Raw genomic sequence first — 13,327 nt, 5'->3', positions numbered from 1 at the left:
CAGCCCCTGCCCACGGGGCTGGACTGCGACGCGGTCCCCGTCATCTGCTCCATGCTTGGGAGGCAGCGCGTGCCCCACTTTATTGATGCAACAGAGCCTTCCTGAAACATCCAGTCTTGCTGGATCATTCAGTCTTGCCTTTCGGCAAGGCTTTTGACACTGTCTCCCACCATATCCTCGTAAGTAAACTCAGGAAGTGTGGGCTAGATGAGTGGACAGCGAGGTGGATTGAGAACTGGCTGGATGGCCGAGCTCAGAGGGTTGTGGTCGGTGACGCAGAGTCTCGTGGGAGACCTGTAGCTAGCGGTGTCCCCCAGGGGTCAGCACTGGGTCCAGTCTTGTTCAGTGTATTCATCAATGACCTGGAGGAAGGGACAGAGTGCACCCTCAGCAAGTTCGCTGATGATACTACACTGGGGGGAGTGGCTGACACACCAGAAGGCTGTGCTGCCATTCAGAGGGACCTGGACAGGCTGGAGAGCTGGGCGGAGAGGAACCTCCTGAAGTTCAACAAAGGCAAGTGCAGAGTCCTGCACCTGGGGAGGAATAACCCCATGCACCAGTACAGGCTGGGGACTGACCTGCTGGAAAGCAGCTCTGCCGAGAAGGACTTGGGAGTGCTGGTGGACAACAAGTTAACCATGAGCCAGCAGTGTGCCCTTGTGGCCAAGAAGGCCAATGGTCTCCTGGGGTGCATCAGGCAGAGTGTTGCCAGCAGGACGAGGGAGGTGATCCTGCCCCTCTCCTCAGCCCTGGGGAGGCCTCCCCTGGAGTACCGTGTCCACTTCTGGGCTGCCCAGTCCAAGAGAGACATGGCGCTACTGGAGAGAGTCCAGCGGAGGGCGACAAAGATGATGAGGGGACTGGAGCAGCTCTCCTCTGAAGAAAGGCTGCGAGAGCTGGGCCTGTTCAGCCTGGAGAAGAGAAGACTGAGAGGGGATCTCATCAATGTGTATAAGTATGTGAAGGGGGGGTGTCCAGAGGATGAGGCCACTCTCTTCTCCGTGGTGCCCAGCGACAGGACAAGAGGCAACGGGCAGAAACTGAACCACAGGAAGTTCCATCTAAACCTGATGAAAAACTTCTTCACTGTGAGGGTGACAGAGCATTGGAACAGGTTGCCCAGAGAGGTCGTGGAGTCTCCTTCCCTGGAGATATTGAAAACCCGTCTGGATGTGATCCTGGGCAATATGCTCTAGAGGACCCTGCTTGAGCAGGAGGGTTGGACTAGATGATCTCCAGAGGTCCCTTCCAACCTCAACCTGTGATTCTGTGATTCACCTGTTTAGTTGCATTCGGATTTGGAGAGCTGCAGAGATGAAACTGCTGTGTTTTCTCCAGTTCCAGGACACAGAAGAAAGGGTTTCCAGCCCTTCAGAGAGGAGAGAGTGAGAAATAGCCTCTAATCAAAGGGGACGTGATAGATTGCTGCTAACGAAATAAAAATCTGCCTGCACTGATAGTAAACATTGCAGCTGCTTCCACAATTACTCCCCAGGGCAGCTTGTTCAAACTTTAGTCATGCAAGATAAATAACTGCACCCAGCAGAGCCAGTCCATTCAATAACAAAACAAAAAGAAGCCAAAAAGAATGAGTGAGGAAGAGCAGAATTAGTCTCTCTTGTCTTTTTTGCCAAGGACATCATAAGCGGCCCAGACTCGCTGGGGCAGGGAAGTCCAGCTGGTTTTTAAGCCTTGGCTGCTCTGGCTTCACTCTTCCTTCCTGGTTTTCTCCTTTTATCTGTTGTAATATTCTGCATGTTACATGTGGCCAAAAATGGCTATAGATGTGCTGAAGTGGAGGAAGGCTAGGAGAGCAGTTCTAGTTTGTTGTTGTTTTTTGCACTGTTCTTGGGTCAGAGCACTTTGGGGTTTGGGGATGCCCTAGCTACATCTTTCTGCTTTTGACTCCCTGCATCAGCTGAGGCCTCTCAGTTGGTGTCTCCATGCCTCAGTTTCCCAGGTCTAAAAGCAACATAACAGTGCTGCTCAAAGTCCTCGGAGCGCCGGAGGGACAAAGGTGCCTGGGATCAGAAGGGATGTGTTAGCTGGCCTGTATGAGGCATCACTGAGATAGGGCTTTACCGCCTCGCGTGTACGTCTAGAGGGAACAGCTGGTCTTAAAGGAATGAGAAACCTGCCTTTCTCAAACAAGGGAAGGCTCTTCAACACTTTTGGAAAGCTCTCTTCAGCATCAAGGAGAAAAGAATGATGTCTGCCCTCTCATCCTCCCCCTTGTCTCTCCTTCCCATGGAAAACGAGCCACATATCTTTAGATCTCACCCTCCAAAACACCAAGAGCAGAACAAAACTGGTCATGCTCTTGCCTGTCTCCTCCTGTCTCCAGGAATTGTTCCTGGAGGTTCCTCCTCCTGCCCTAGCAGCTCAATCCCACTTAAATTATGTCCTGGGAAATGTGACTCCCATGAAATGCTATGCTTAATAAAACGTGTTGCACATGAATAATTCAACTGCTTGTGACAACATATAAAATCTGTTAAAAAAATATTGCAAACTTGGCCCAGTATTCCTGATAATTAAAAATGGATGTAATGGCAAAGTATGGTAGGTGTTAACTATATTTCAGGTTTTCATTGTATTTAAAGCAGGTGCCATCCATTTTAAAATATCATAAGTGTGGCAAGTTTGCACTACTTTAAATATATCTGATATATTGTCCCATATATTTTAATTATTAATATGCCATACAGCCAACAGCAGTTTAAATTCTACCCAGCACAAGCTCTAGGCAATCATTGTAAGAGGAACTCGGTAAGCTATGGATGAACAGAGATAAACCTCAGCAGTTCAGCAGTCTCCTTCTATGGCTTGAGTCTTGTTTGCCTTGCTCCACCTGGAGTCATTTATACCTGTGCTAGGTGGGGATAAAATGCTGTCAATCTGAATTCTTCCCCATGTTGCCCTTGAGATTGCATTTTGCATCTGTTTTGCATTGGCTGAGCCAGGTTGCAGCCTTATCTCTGCTGTTGTAGCCTGGGCATTACAGTAGGGAAGTCAGATGAGTTATGAGATTTGCAACAGGGCGGCCGAGAGCAGGATCCGGAGTGCTTTTAGCATGGGAGAGAAGACGAGAACATGAACAGCGTGTGCCTGGTATTAGTGACTCACTTAATGCAAAGCTGGGAGTTGCTGTGACCCTGTTGGGATAGAAAGGTAGCAAATAGAAGTATAAATAAAATACAAGGAAGTACAAACCTGGGCCAGAAACTTAGACTTTACCCTTAACTTTGGATTAGATTCAGCACACATATGCTGTTGTAAATCAGGAGAAACTCTGGGAACTTGATCTCTGGATTTGCAGTTACTCAGCTAAGGTGTTGTGCTCAGTGCAATGCTTCTTCCAAGGCTGTGAATGAAGGGTGCTCTGCGAAGGCCGATAAGAAATATGGTAAGCTTGGTTAAAGAAACGCGAAGATGGGGACCCAGATTCCCCAGTGTGTGTGGCTCCCTTGCGGGTTTTCAGTAGAAGGCAAAGGGCTGACAAAGCTCCAGTACTTCCTGTGTTATCCAGGGCCGCTGAAAGAAAGCAATGTGGGATTTTGCACTCGCTCCAGGTTGGGCTCTACTGTTGTGTCTGTCTTTGTTTTCAGATAAAAGATGTAAAATGAATGGGTAGTTAAAATTTCTTGGAGTTTTTATTTCAGGCTGTCTGCAGTTTCAGGAGGGCATCACCTCTGCTTTTCTAGCATCTTTCTGGGAGTCCTGGCTTAGGGAAAATCTGCTTTTAAGGAAATAGAGTTGATGTGGGGTCAAGAGTGAGACAGGGACGTGTCATGAAGTCCCAGAATAAAGGCAAAATGTTCCTCTCTATGAGTTGTACTTTTTTTTTTCAAGACCCTGCAGACTGGGCAGTCAAAAAAAAAAAAAAAGGACTAAAAAAGTTAAATTTAGTTCTGCATCCTGGTTTGGCCTGCGCTGTTTTTGGAGGCTGTGTGTGAACACATCACTTGGAGTACCTGGCCAGATGATTAATACTTTCTCATGGGGGGAATTTATTCCTGACTATACAAGCAGGTGATTGGTTTATGCCTTTGAGCTGGAGGATTTATAGCGCCCTGCCGTTAGGGAAACCGAGGCGGCTGCGCTTGCTTGGGGCTGGCTGGATCCTGCTGTCGGTGCTTCCGCACTGTGGTCCGGGGCCGCCCTTGCTGCGGAGCAGGAGGATCCCAGATCCTCCCCTCACCTCTGCTTTGCTTTCACCCTTTTTTGGCTCCCGTGGCTGCAGCGGCGTGGGCTGCGTCCGCTCCTGAGAGCGCGTTGCTGTGCTGCCAGACCCGAGTGCTTCACGATTTCTTGCTTTCTGCTATTTCTAACAGCGTCTCTAAGGTTGACGCTGCCTCACACAAATAATCCTTGCTAACCTTCTGGCGTAACTGCTCCTGGCTCCTATGTTGTATCAATATCCTTTTTATTCCTCCAAGGGCACAGTCTGTAGGTGATATTTTAAAGAAATCAATGTGAAGTGAAAATTGGCAGCTTTGGCTCTGCGTGACAATGACAAGTGCCTCATTACTGGCCCAAAGATTTTTTGGGAGGTTGGAAAATGTCGATGTTCTGCTTTTCTTTTTAAATGGACTCGGATTATCGTGGATGTCATGGAAGCATTTTGTATTTTCTGATCGGCAGCGTCTTCGTTAGGCGCCAGAACGACTCTGTACCGCAGCGCGCAGCGCGGAGAACTAATCAGCCTGTGCTCAGAGGTAGTGTTTTCAAGAGTCACTAATAATTCCGAGTGTGGTGCTTCCTGCCAAGAGGGCTTTTTTTCCCCTCAAGAAAAGTAAAAATCTAAAAGAAGGCTTGACCTTCGGATGCATACCTCTCTTTTAAGTGAAGTCCCGCTCCTTCTTTTTACCTCCCAGTTGCCCCTTCTCAGTTTGTGGCTGTTCCTGCTGGTTCCCTCTGAGCTTGCCCCCGTCCGGCAGCAGGGTGGCTGCAGCCTGCTGCTGCTTTGGAGCATTCTTCTCATTTCTCGAGACTGGTTAAAATGCTCCTCGGCTCCTATCCCTTGTGATGCTGCCCCATTTGATGCTGTCTCCAGCCATTTTTGCTTCACCCAGGTCAAATGGTGAAAGTAATGCCTAATCATGGCCCAGGGCAAATCCTCACGTAATGCCAACTGATATGACCCCCTAGTTTTATGGAAAATTCTTGAAAGCTACTTCCCGAGTATGTTTTTTTCTACCTCAAGCATAACGACATTGCCCAACCATGCTTCTGTGGCTCGCTTAAAACAATATCGTGTAAGACGGTATCAAAAGCCTTGCTGAGGTCATCACATATGACAGCTACTGCTTCTCCCTTTCCACGAGTCCTGCTACCCTGTCATAGGAAAATATTAGATTGGCTCGACATAATTTCTTCTTGACAAACTTGTGTTTGCTGTTCCTCACTGCCTTGTTATCTTCCAGGTGCTTAGGAAGTGTTTGTTTGATGATTTGTTCCAATATTTTTTCTGGGAATTGAAGTTAAGCTGACTGGCCTGTAATTTCCCTCTCTGTTTGCCGTTCTCCATTCTTCTGGGACTTGCCGCAGTCCCTGGGTTTTCAAAGATAAACACTAACAGCCCGGAGATTGCTTCTGCCACTTCTAGGTACCTGGCCGTGAATCTCAGCAGACCCAGCTGATTTGAAAACATGTAATTTATATGAATATCTCCTAGACAATTGCCCCTGCCTTGTAGTCTGAGTTCTTGCCTTTTTGTCACCATTAATGACTAGTAGCTATACAGAGGAATCCATCATTTTTAGCAGTGAAGCATTAACGTTTGCAGTGTTGGTTGGTAGCTGAGCTCTGCTGAGTAATGGAGGAACGCTTTCTTTGGTCATTATGTTATTACTAATTTGAGTTAATTTTTCTCTTTTTTGTTATTATTCAGGTTCCTTTAAAAACTATATATCAGTGTATGACTTGATGCTTTTTTTCCCCTAAAGGTGTGTCCTGTTCCTCCACGTCACCCTTATTGCCTTTAGCCATTTGAAACAGTCTATATTTTTTTTCCTCTCTATGGCCCAGGACGTTGTCCTTACCAGGCTCTTTCTCCGTGGGGAAAGTTTGTATTTGGTGCCTTTTAATACTGCCATTTAAGATTGAAGGGCAGGTGGGTTGGAAGGGAGGGACTGTGCTGGAGTGAAGCTGGAGATGGCAGAAAGTCCTTGCTGGACCGTAATGCCCTGGCAGGTCCCCGACGCTCAGGCCAGGCGGGTGGCCTTCCACTCCTTGTGGCAAGGTCAGGAAGGAAAAACGTGCTGCCATGCTCAAAGTCCCGTAACTTTTCAAATGAAAACAAATCTCTCGAATTGGCTGGAAGAATTTTCACTTTGGAACTCTGACACTTTAGATTTACTTCTATCTCTTTCTTATTTCAATATCATTTTGTGACACTTTGTTAATAACGATTTCACTGATAACGGTAGATACTATGACAACCTGTTAAACAAATCATACTCACGTTTTTCTTGCTTGCGTTAAGGATGGCTGAGGTTTAGCTTGCTGATTAGAAACATCTTGTTTTTCCTGCTTTTCAAAGTGCTTCCTATCGACTTTGCAATGAAATGGTTTGACAGTTTTCAAGCAGGCAACACTTTGATCTAAGTGTCAGCTTGCTTCATTGGAACAAACAGGAGATGTTTTGTTCTAGGAGTGTTACTATCTGCTGTACCTAATAATTTAAAAATAAATAGAAAAACAGTGTTTCAAGTCATGTGTTGTGTCATGGTAGAACTTGTCATAGTAACATGTATTATAAGTTATAATGAACGCATCATAAAATGAAAAAAAAAATCTGTAGGACAGAATTACAGCTAAAATTTTGCAAATCTGAAATGAAATCCTGAACTGAATTTCAAACAAGATGTTGTCATGTCATTTCAGAATTTCCCAATGGGAACAGACAGAAAGGAGTGTTTTTTCAAACCACTTTGATGTCAATAAAACAGAATCTTTTTTAACTGAAGAATATTGAGAGAAAGAGAAGTGCGGAGAAGCGTAACCACTGAGACCTACGTAAATAGTGAAGATCTGATTGTGTTGAGCAATGCCTTTTGTCATGACTCAGTCAGTCCTCTGCCTTACATACTAACTGAAATAACTTTTTCTCAACAGAAGATCCTTGCTAGTAAATTCAAGGCCATGGCAGAACTAAATAGTTCCTTACCTATATGAGTGCTTCCCCTGGGGCTGAACCAAGAGAAGTGAAGAGAAAGCTCAGAGTACTGACCCTGCTGTACTGCCCGTGACGGTACTGTCATTTATACCTCTGCAGCCGGCAAGGTAGATCCGTTCCTCTTGCATCAGGGTACATACTGGCCACAATCGCTACTTGGCAAGGAATCTCAGCCTTTCAAATGTTGCCAGCTGCTGCCTTCTGGGACGTCTTGATGATTTTTTTTCCCTTTTTGGGGGAGGCCTTTGAGGTGGAGAGGAGGAGCAGAGAAAGGCAGCTGGGTTGGGTGCACTGCTGTTGGGCACAGCTGAGCCCTCCTGCCTGCGCCGAAATTGGTAGTGGCCTGGCCTGCCTAAGAGATGGACCCGCAAGGGAGACTGGCTGAGCACAACATCTGAGAGCGGAGGAAAACTGCCCCAGGCTCTAGTTTTATGCCACAGTATAAAGACTTTTATGCCACAGTATAAAGACTTCAGTGTTGTTTTATAAAGCGTGATGCTCTAGTAACTATTTGGTGCAGTATTAGTGTATTACTACAAAACTGACAAAGAGTCAGCATGTGGCGCTTCTCTTCCTAAACTCCACTTTTTGCTGTTCTTATCCTTTGCAGAAGTCTACTGTCTCTGTACTGTCTCCGCCCCAGCCGATTGCTTGTGCCAAATAGCAGGTTTGTAACAGGTTTGAATTTTTCTTTGAAAAAGATTTACATTGGAAGATCGTATTTCAGTGAAATAATATTTTTCAGTATGTGTGCAGCATGCAGAAAGGGTATTGATGTGACAATTTAACTTAGTAGGATAAAAGGTAGTATTTCGGAAAGCCCTACTTTGACTGGATTTGAATGACAGGTTTTGATATTTTTAGTTTGAAATAACCTTTTATTTAAAAAACACATAAAAGGGGGGAGAGACTAAGCAAGAGCCAAAACTGAACAGAAACATGTCAGTTGATATGAGATTCTTTTTCTTCCCTTTGGAAATGTGTTTCACAATTTAAAAAAAAAAAAAAAAAACAACAGATTTTGCGTTTCCATTCAGGGCAAAGAAGAGCAAGTTTCTCTTCATGTGGAATAGCCAGCTTTCAGCAGAATGGCTACCAAGAGTGAAAGAGCTGCAGGTACGAGGAGAAGAGTAATTTATGTGGTGTAAACCCTTCCTTCCTTTGTTTTCCATGCAACCTGTTTCCGGTCAAGAATAACGTTCATTTTGAGAAGTCATCAAGACAGTCAGAGCTGCGATGACCTAGAGGCTGTTATTGAGGTCTCAAACCTTCAGACCTTTGGTTCAAAGTCTGACAGTTCTGCTACCAGTGCCGTGCCGGTAGCATTACAACTAGTGTAAAAGTCTTCAGCATTTAAGGCTTGGCGTGTAGTGAGGCATTCCGGGGTTTGCATGGGAATAGAGATACAGTAATGAGTGTGTGCGTGAGCAATTGTCTCATGAGTAAATTATATGAAAGCTAAAGCCAGTGCCAAGCTGCTAGACATGCACCTATGTTTAAGTTATGCAGGATTTGAAAGGTCTGGGCCTGAGCAGTACTGCTGGTAGGTCTCTGCAGGGCCCGTTCTAAGCTTGCAGGTTGGCTGGCTCTGTAAACAAAATAATAATGAATATTATTATGAGTAATTTCCAGCTTTTTGTTCTTATTCAGAAGCCAAGCTGAATAACTAAAGAATCCTAATTTCCTTGGTGCAGTGATGTCCTTTTCAGGATTGGGCAAATGCTACAGAGAGTTTTCCATTCGTGTTCGACTCAGACTCTTAAAACAGCTCCTCTGCTTCCTTCTGCTGTTGCCTTTGATAGACAGACCAGCACCACCAGTGCTGATTCTCCTGGTGCCAAGAGGCTTCCACTGAGCGGGGCTACTTCGAGCAGGGCACGAGAGAGCAAGTGGCAGTGCCTCTCCCATCGTAGCGGACAGAACACAACAGGCGGCTGCCACCCTCAGCTGAGAGCTCGTGATGATGCAGTCTTTCAGCTCAGGCTCTACGTGCAATTTGCCTGCAAGTAAATATAGTGTGGCAAAAAACCAAAGCCTTCTAGAGACGGCTGGGGACAAGTGGGGGGTGGCAGCGGCCTGCTAGATGGGGCAGATCTGGGACAACCTGTGGGAAAAGAGAGGATGGGTCTGGTGACGTGAGCTCACGCTGGGTGGCAGCACCCATAGGAGCCCACAGCAGGGAATCCTTTCTTATACAGCTGGGGGGACGGGAACCACAGAGCACCCTGCAGCAACAGGTCAGGGCAGGGCTGCGCAGCAGAAACCGCAGAGGAAAGTGTATTCCACTAAAGAAATGGTGTTTGAGTGTGCCTGAAATACAACGGGGGGATGCTGAAATGTTGGGAGAAAGATTTGCCCTTTGTTCCCTTTTCTGCCCTCTCTGTTGCCACACCAATGTGCAGAATGCAATGAAACAGGCCTGTTCGATCCTGTAAAAAATGCTGTGGGATCTTTGATTACTAGTAATTGGAAGAGTATCCTGTCCCTAAAGGCTTGTTTGCTGTAGATCTCCAAAGATATTGGCGATCACTCACTCTTACCTTTGACAGTCTAGCGCTAAAGCCCTGAATGAGGAAATATATACATGTAAAGCACTTCACTCACATAGGAACTCACCTCCAACTCAAGGACTTTGCTCATATTTGTACCGCTCCTCCCTGATGAACTTGCCGCATTAAGACATAAAATTCAGTGAAGGGGATGGATTTGTAATGCTCTTTCTGCTGGGAGCTGCGTGCTGGGAGCGGGGGGCGAAGCAGAGGTAGGGCTGGTGTCCCGGGGCACGGGTGGATCCACAGCTGCGTTGCCGAGTGCAGATTCCCAGCCTCCTTGATTCGAAATCTGATCACCTTTGCCTTGCTAAAAAAGAACTCACTCGATTTACGGTGGTGGGAGAGGGAGTAGATGCCTTCAAAGAATAAAACAGCTTCTCTCTTTCTTGCCTACCTAAAAGTATGACCTCATTTTGAGTTATAGTTCCACTGCTGCCACTATTTTTTATTATTTCCAAACTGAAAAGTATAACAAAGGGGAAAGATAGAGTCTGAAATCCACTAAAAGCTTTTTATTCTTTGGACTCTTAAAATGTCGTCTCACCTTGATGTTATTTGAGTTCTCAGCGGCTAAGCTGAATCTTAATTTTGCTCCAGTAGCTTTGCTAACCGGTTATACCTTTCAGGGTCATATCACATGGAAGATTAAAAAAAAAATCATCCAGATTTCATTTTTAATCTCCCTCTAACATCAAACGATTTATCCTTTTTGAGATACCTAATTACTCAACCTCTTTTAGATAAGCACATGGTGTGTGTATGTGTGTGTTACATCTGTGATTGCAAAATGGAAGATCTGATCCCTATGGAATGATCCACCAGGGAATGAGGGTAATTAGTCTCTAACAAATACAAATTTGGAAACATCTGTGCAGATTTAAGCTTAGGGAACAGGACTGGGGAGCAGGTTTCAGCAACAGGAAGAGAGTGAGAAGGCAGAACTCAGGGTACCAGGCAAATATTGCAATTAAATTAGTCAGCTTGAGGAAATTAAATCAAGGGAAATTGGAGTGTGTCATATTTTTCGATCTGAATTTCTAGCTGTTATGAGATTTTGGAGAGGTAGTGAAGAAAATAGAAGCTAATAAATTTATTTTTTCTTTCCCTGAGTGACTCAGAGGAGAGCTGGATCAAGCCCTTCCTCATTTTGTGATAATTAATGTGAGTCCCATGGCAAAGGGAAGCTGCAATGATTAGTCATAAGTCAGCTGAACTTTCACAGCAGATTTTTGGACAACTTCTCATTGTTTCCATCTGCACAGCTGTGCAGTTGTTTTCTTTTCCTTTAAGTCAAATTACTCTTGCATGGGCCCATCCTATCTACAGGGCTAGCCTTTGCTGAAGAAATCCAGGTGTAAACTTCTGAGGGGCAGCTGGTGATTTTTGCTGGGAGGAGCAGCTCTCTTGGCCAAGTGAGGGTTAGCATTAGCTAACACACGGGGCTGGGAGCTGTAGGAGGAGAGGCATGGTACCTGGTCCTTTCTGCTGTAGGTAATGAGTGGTAACCTCTGACAGGGCAGCAGGAGCTCACATTGCTGAAGTTATGTCAGCTGGTACTCTTGAGGGGACCATTTTTCACACTTAAGGGAAAGAAAGAACTTCCATGACTTTTAGGGGTTGTGGATCAGACTCTGTAGCCTGTGTCTTGGCATTAACTTGATTGTCTTCCCAAGTTTGCCCTAGTTAAGCAAGTGCTTAATTTTATGTGCCCAGTTGGATGCCAATATATATGAATAGATGTTCATGAAGGACACTTCTGAGTTATGAATGCATAGATTTAGCTGTCTCTTTAAAAAAGATTGTGTAGGATGCTAAGAGTGCCTTAGTAGCAGTGCCCGTGTGGCCATATATATGTCACATGGCCCAAAATGTATGACAGGTATCTATCATGCTTAAAATAGGCCAAGGATCCTTTCTTAATATTCCGCTTTCAGTTTCTCATTTAACGAAAGCCGATGCCAGTTGTAGCACTATTCGATTGGAGTACAGGTTTGGTATCCTCTTGCAAGCCAAGAAGATTACAGGCTTTTGTAATCCAGAGCTCCTGGGTTCTTCAACGCTTTAGGGAGTGGAGCAACACTGTTAGTAGTGCAATTCATTCCCCTGGTGCCCTATTAAAGAAAGTGGCCTGATGTCCCCAGCAAATTTCAATTCAGCAGTGAGAGCAAAGGGGGACAAAGGCCTTTGCACAAAGCAGATGAGTTACTGCTTCACTTTTCATTATTACGCAGGTGGACAGCGCTGCGCTTACAGTAAGTGTAGAGAACAGGACATCTCCTCCTCCACGGGGAGAGAGCAGAGGACTAAGGAAGGGTGAGAGAGACTGGCAAACTCAGAAAAGCAGCAAATTTTCCAATAGTGGTGTTGTTGCTATGTATAGTGGTTAGAACAACTGAGAAAAAGAAGAACTTGTGATTACTATCTGGGAAGGCGTAAACCAGCAGTTCCTTTCTCAAAAGTGCTACTGTGAGCTCTTTCCTGCAACCTGATTTCTTCTTGTTCCTGGAGGGGTAGCGGGTGAGAGGAAATCCAGTGATGCAGGTATAACCACATTGTGCTTTCAAAGGCCCGGGAGAACATGCAGAAATAGCATGTGCTTATTCTAACAGGCCAAAAGCTGTTAAACCCAGAGGGTCTGCAGAGCTCTGAAAGAGCTTGCTGATAGAGAAGGTACAGAAGCTATGGAAGAGGGGAGGAACGCGGAGTGAAACGCGGAGGCGTAGTGTCCCCTTCAAGCATCCTAGATGCAGATTCCAAGAGCTACAGGAGAAACCCAGAGGTCTCCTGCTAACTGGCATTCCTTTTGCAGGAGGGGAGAGCAGTAAATGAAGATACTGGGTGACCTTGTGGTGGGCAGCACAGCTGGCTGTCCTCCTGTAAGTATTGGTTGTCTTTTTTTTCTCTTATCCCTAGTAATGTGGGTAGGAAAGCTCTCAAGACCACATGGCCCTAAAAGGAGGCTCACTTTCTTTTGGATGAGGTATCTGCTGATGTTGAACATGTGTGTCTTTTAATCGCGTGTATTTACTTTTTTCCCCAAACTGAGGAAACTGTGGGTAAAAGGCAGCTGTTGAATATTTTTTGCATTTGGAAGTCCCTTTGCTTTTAGAAAGCATAGGCTGGCAGAAACTTGAACTACCATTTTCAAAACGATCAAAATAATTTTTTTAGCCTTTTTCCTAGAAAAGGCTGATCTTCCGAGGACGCGCACCACATCTTTCTAAAACAAGCCACAAGCTTGGCTGGGAGCCAGACTTTTCTTGCCCAAACAGATCCAGGTCATGCCATTAAAACAAAGTAGGTCTGATGCACAGCTGCTTAATCAACAAAGATTAAGTGCTCCCCTCCAAAGGTGAGGATCTTACTGGTTCTCAGCTGAGATTGCAGGCAGAACAAACAAGCCTGGATACCTTTTTGTACAACAGAGTGGATGACTCAGGACCTGCCTGCTGTTTGTCCGAGTGTGAGACATGGTAGTAGAAACCTTCCTTTGTTCCTTGCCTTCATTCTCTGCTGTGGAGGAGCAAAGCTTGTACTTTAATTCCGTGGTTTCCTCTGTTGTTGGTCCTTGTCGTGATTAACAGGGATGATT

General features: G+C 45.5%; 1 long non-coding RNA gene across 1 annotated transcript in view; it reads left to right on the top strand.

Annotated features, from left to right (window-relative positions):
• Window positions 1-6,900: 6,900 nt before the first annotated feature.
• The window catches only part of LOC138061491 (uncharacterized), a 29,000-nt gene continuing 22,573 nt past the window's right edge, over window positions 6,901-13,327 (top strand). Inside the window, exons 1-4 of the long non-coding RNA XR_011135286.1 lie at window positions 6,901-7,258; window positions 7,794-7,850; window positions 8,221-8,299; window positions 12,545-12,611. This is a non-coding gene — a long non-coding RNA (uncharacterized lncRNA). The remainder of the gene's footprint in view (window positions 7,259-7,793; window positions 7,851-8,220; window positions 8,300-12,544; window positions 12,612-13,327) is intronic.

This window comes from Struthio camelus, chromosome 18 (assembly GCF_040807025.1).
Source record: "Struthio camelus isolate bStrCam1 chromosome 18, bStrCam1.hap1, whole genome shotgun sequence".
Lineage (NCBI taxonomy): Eukaryota > Metazoa > Chordata > Aves > Struthioniformes > Struthionidae > Struthio > Struthio camelus.
Note: the sequence above shows the minus strand (reverse complement) of the source record. Positions and strands in the feature narration are given on the sequence as shown.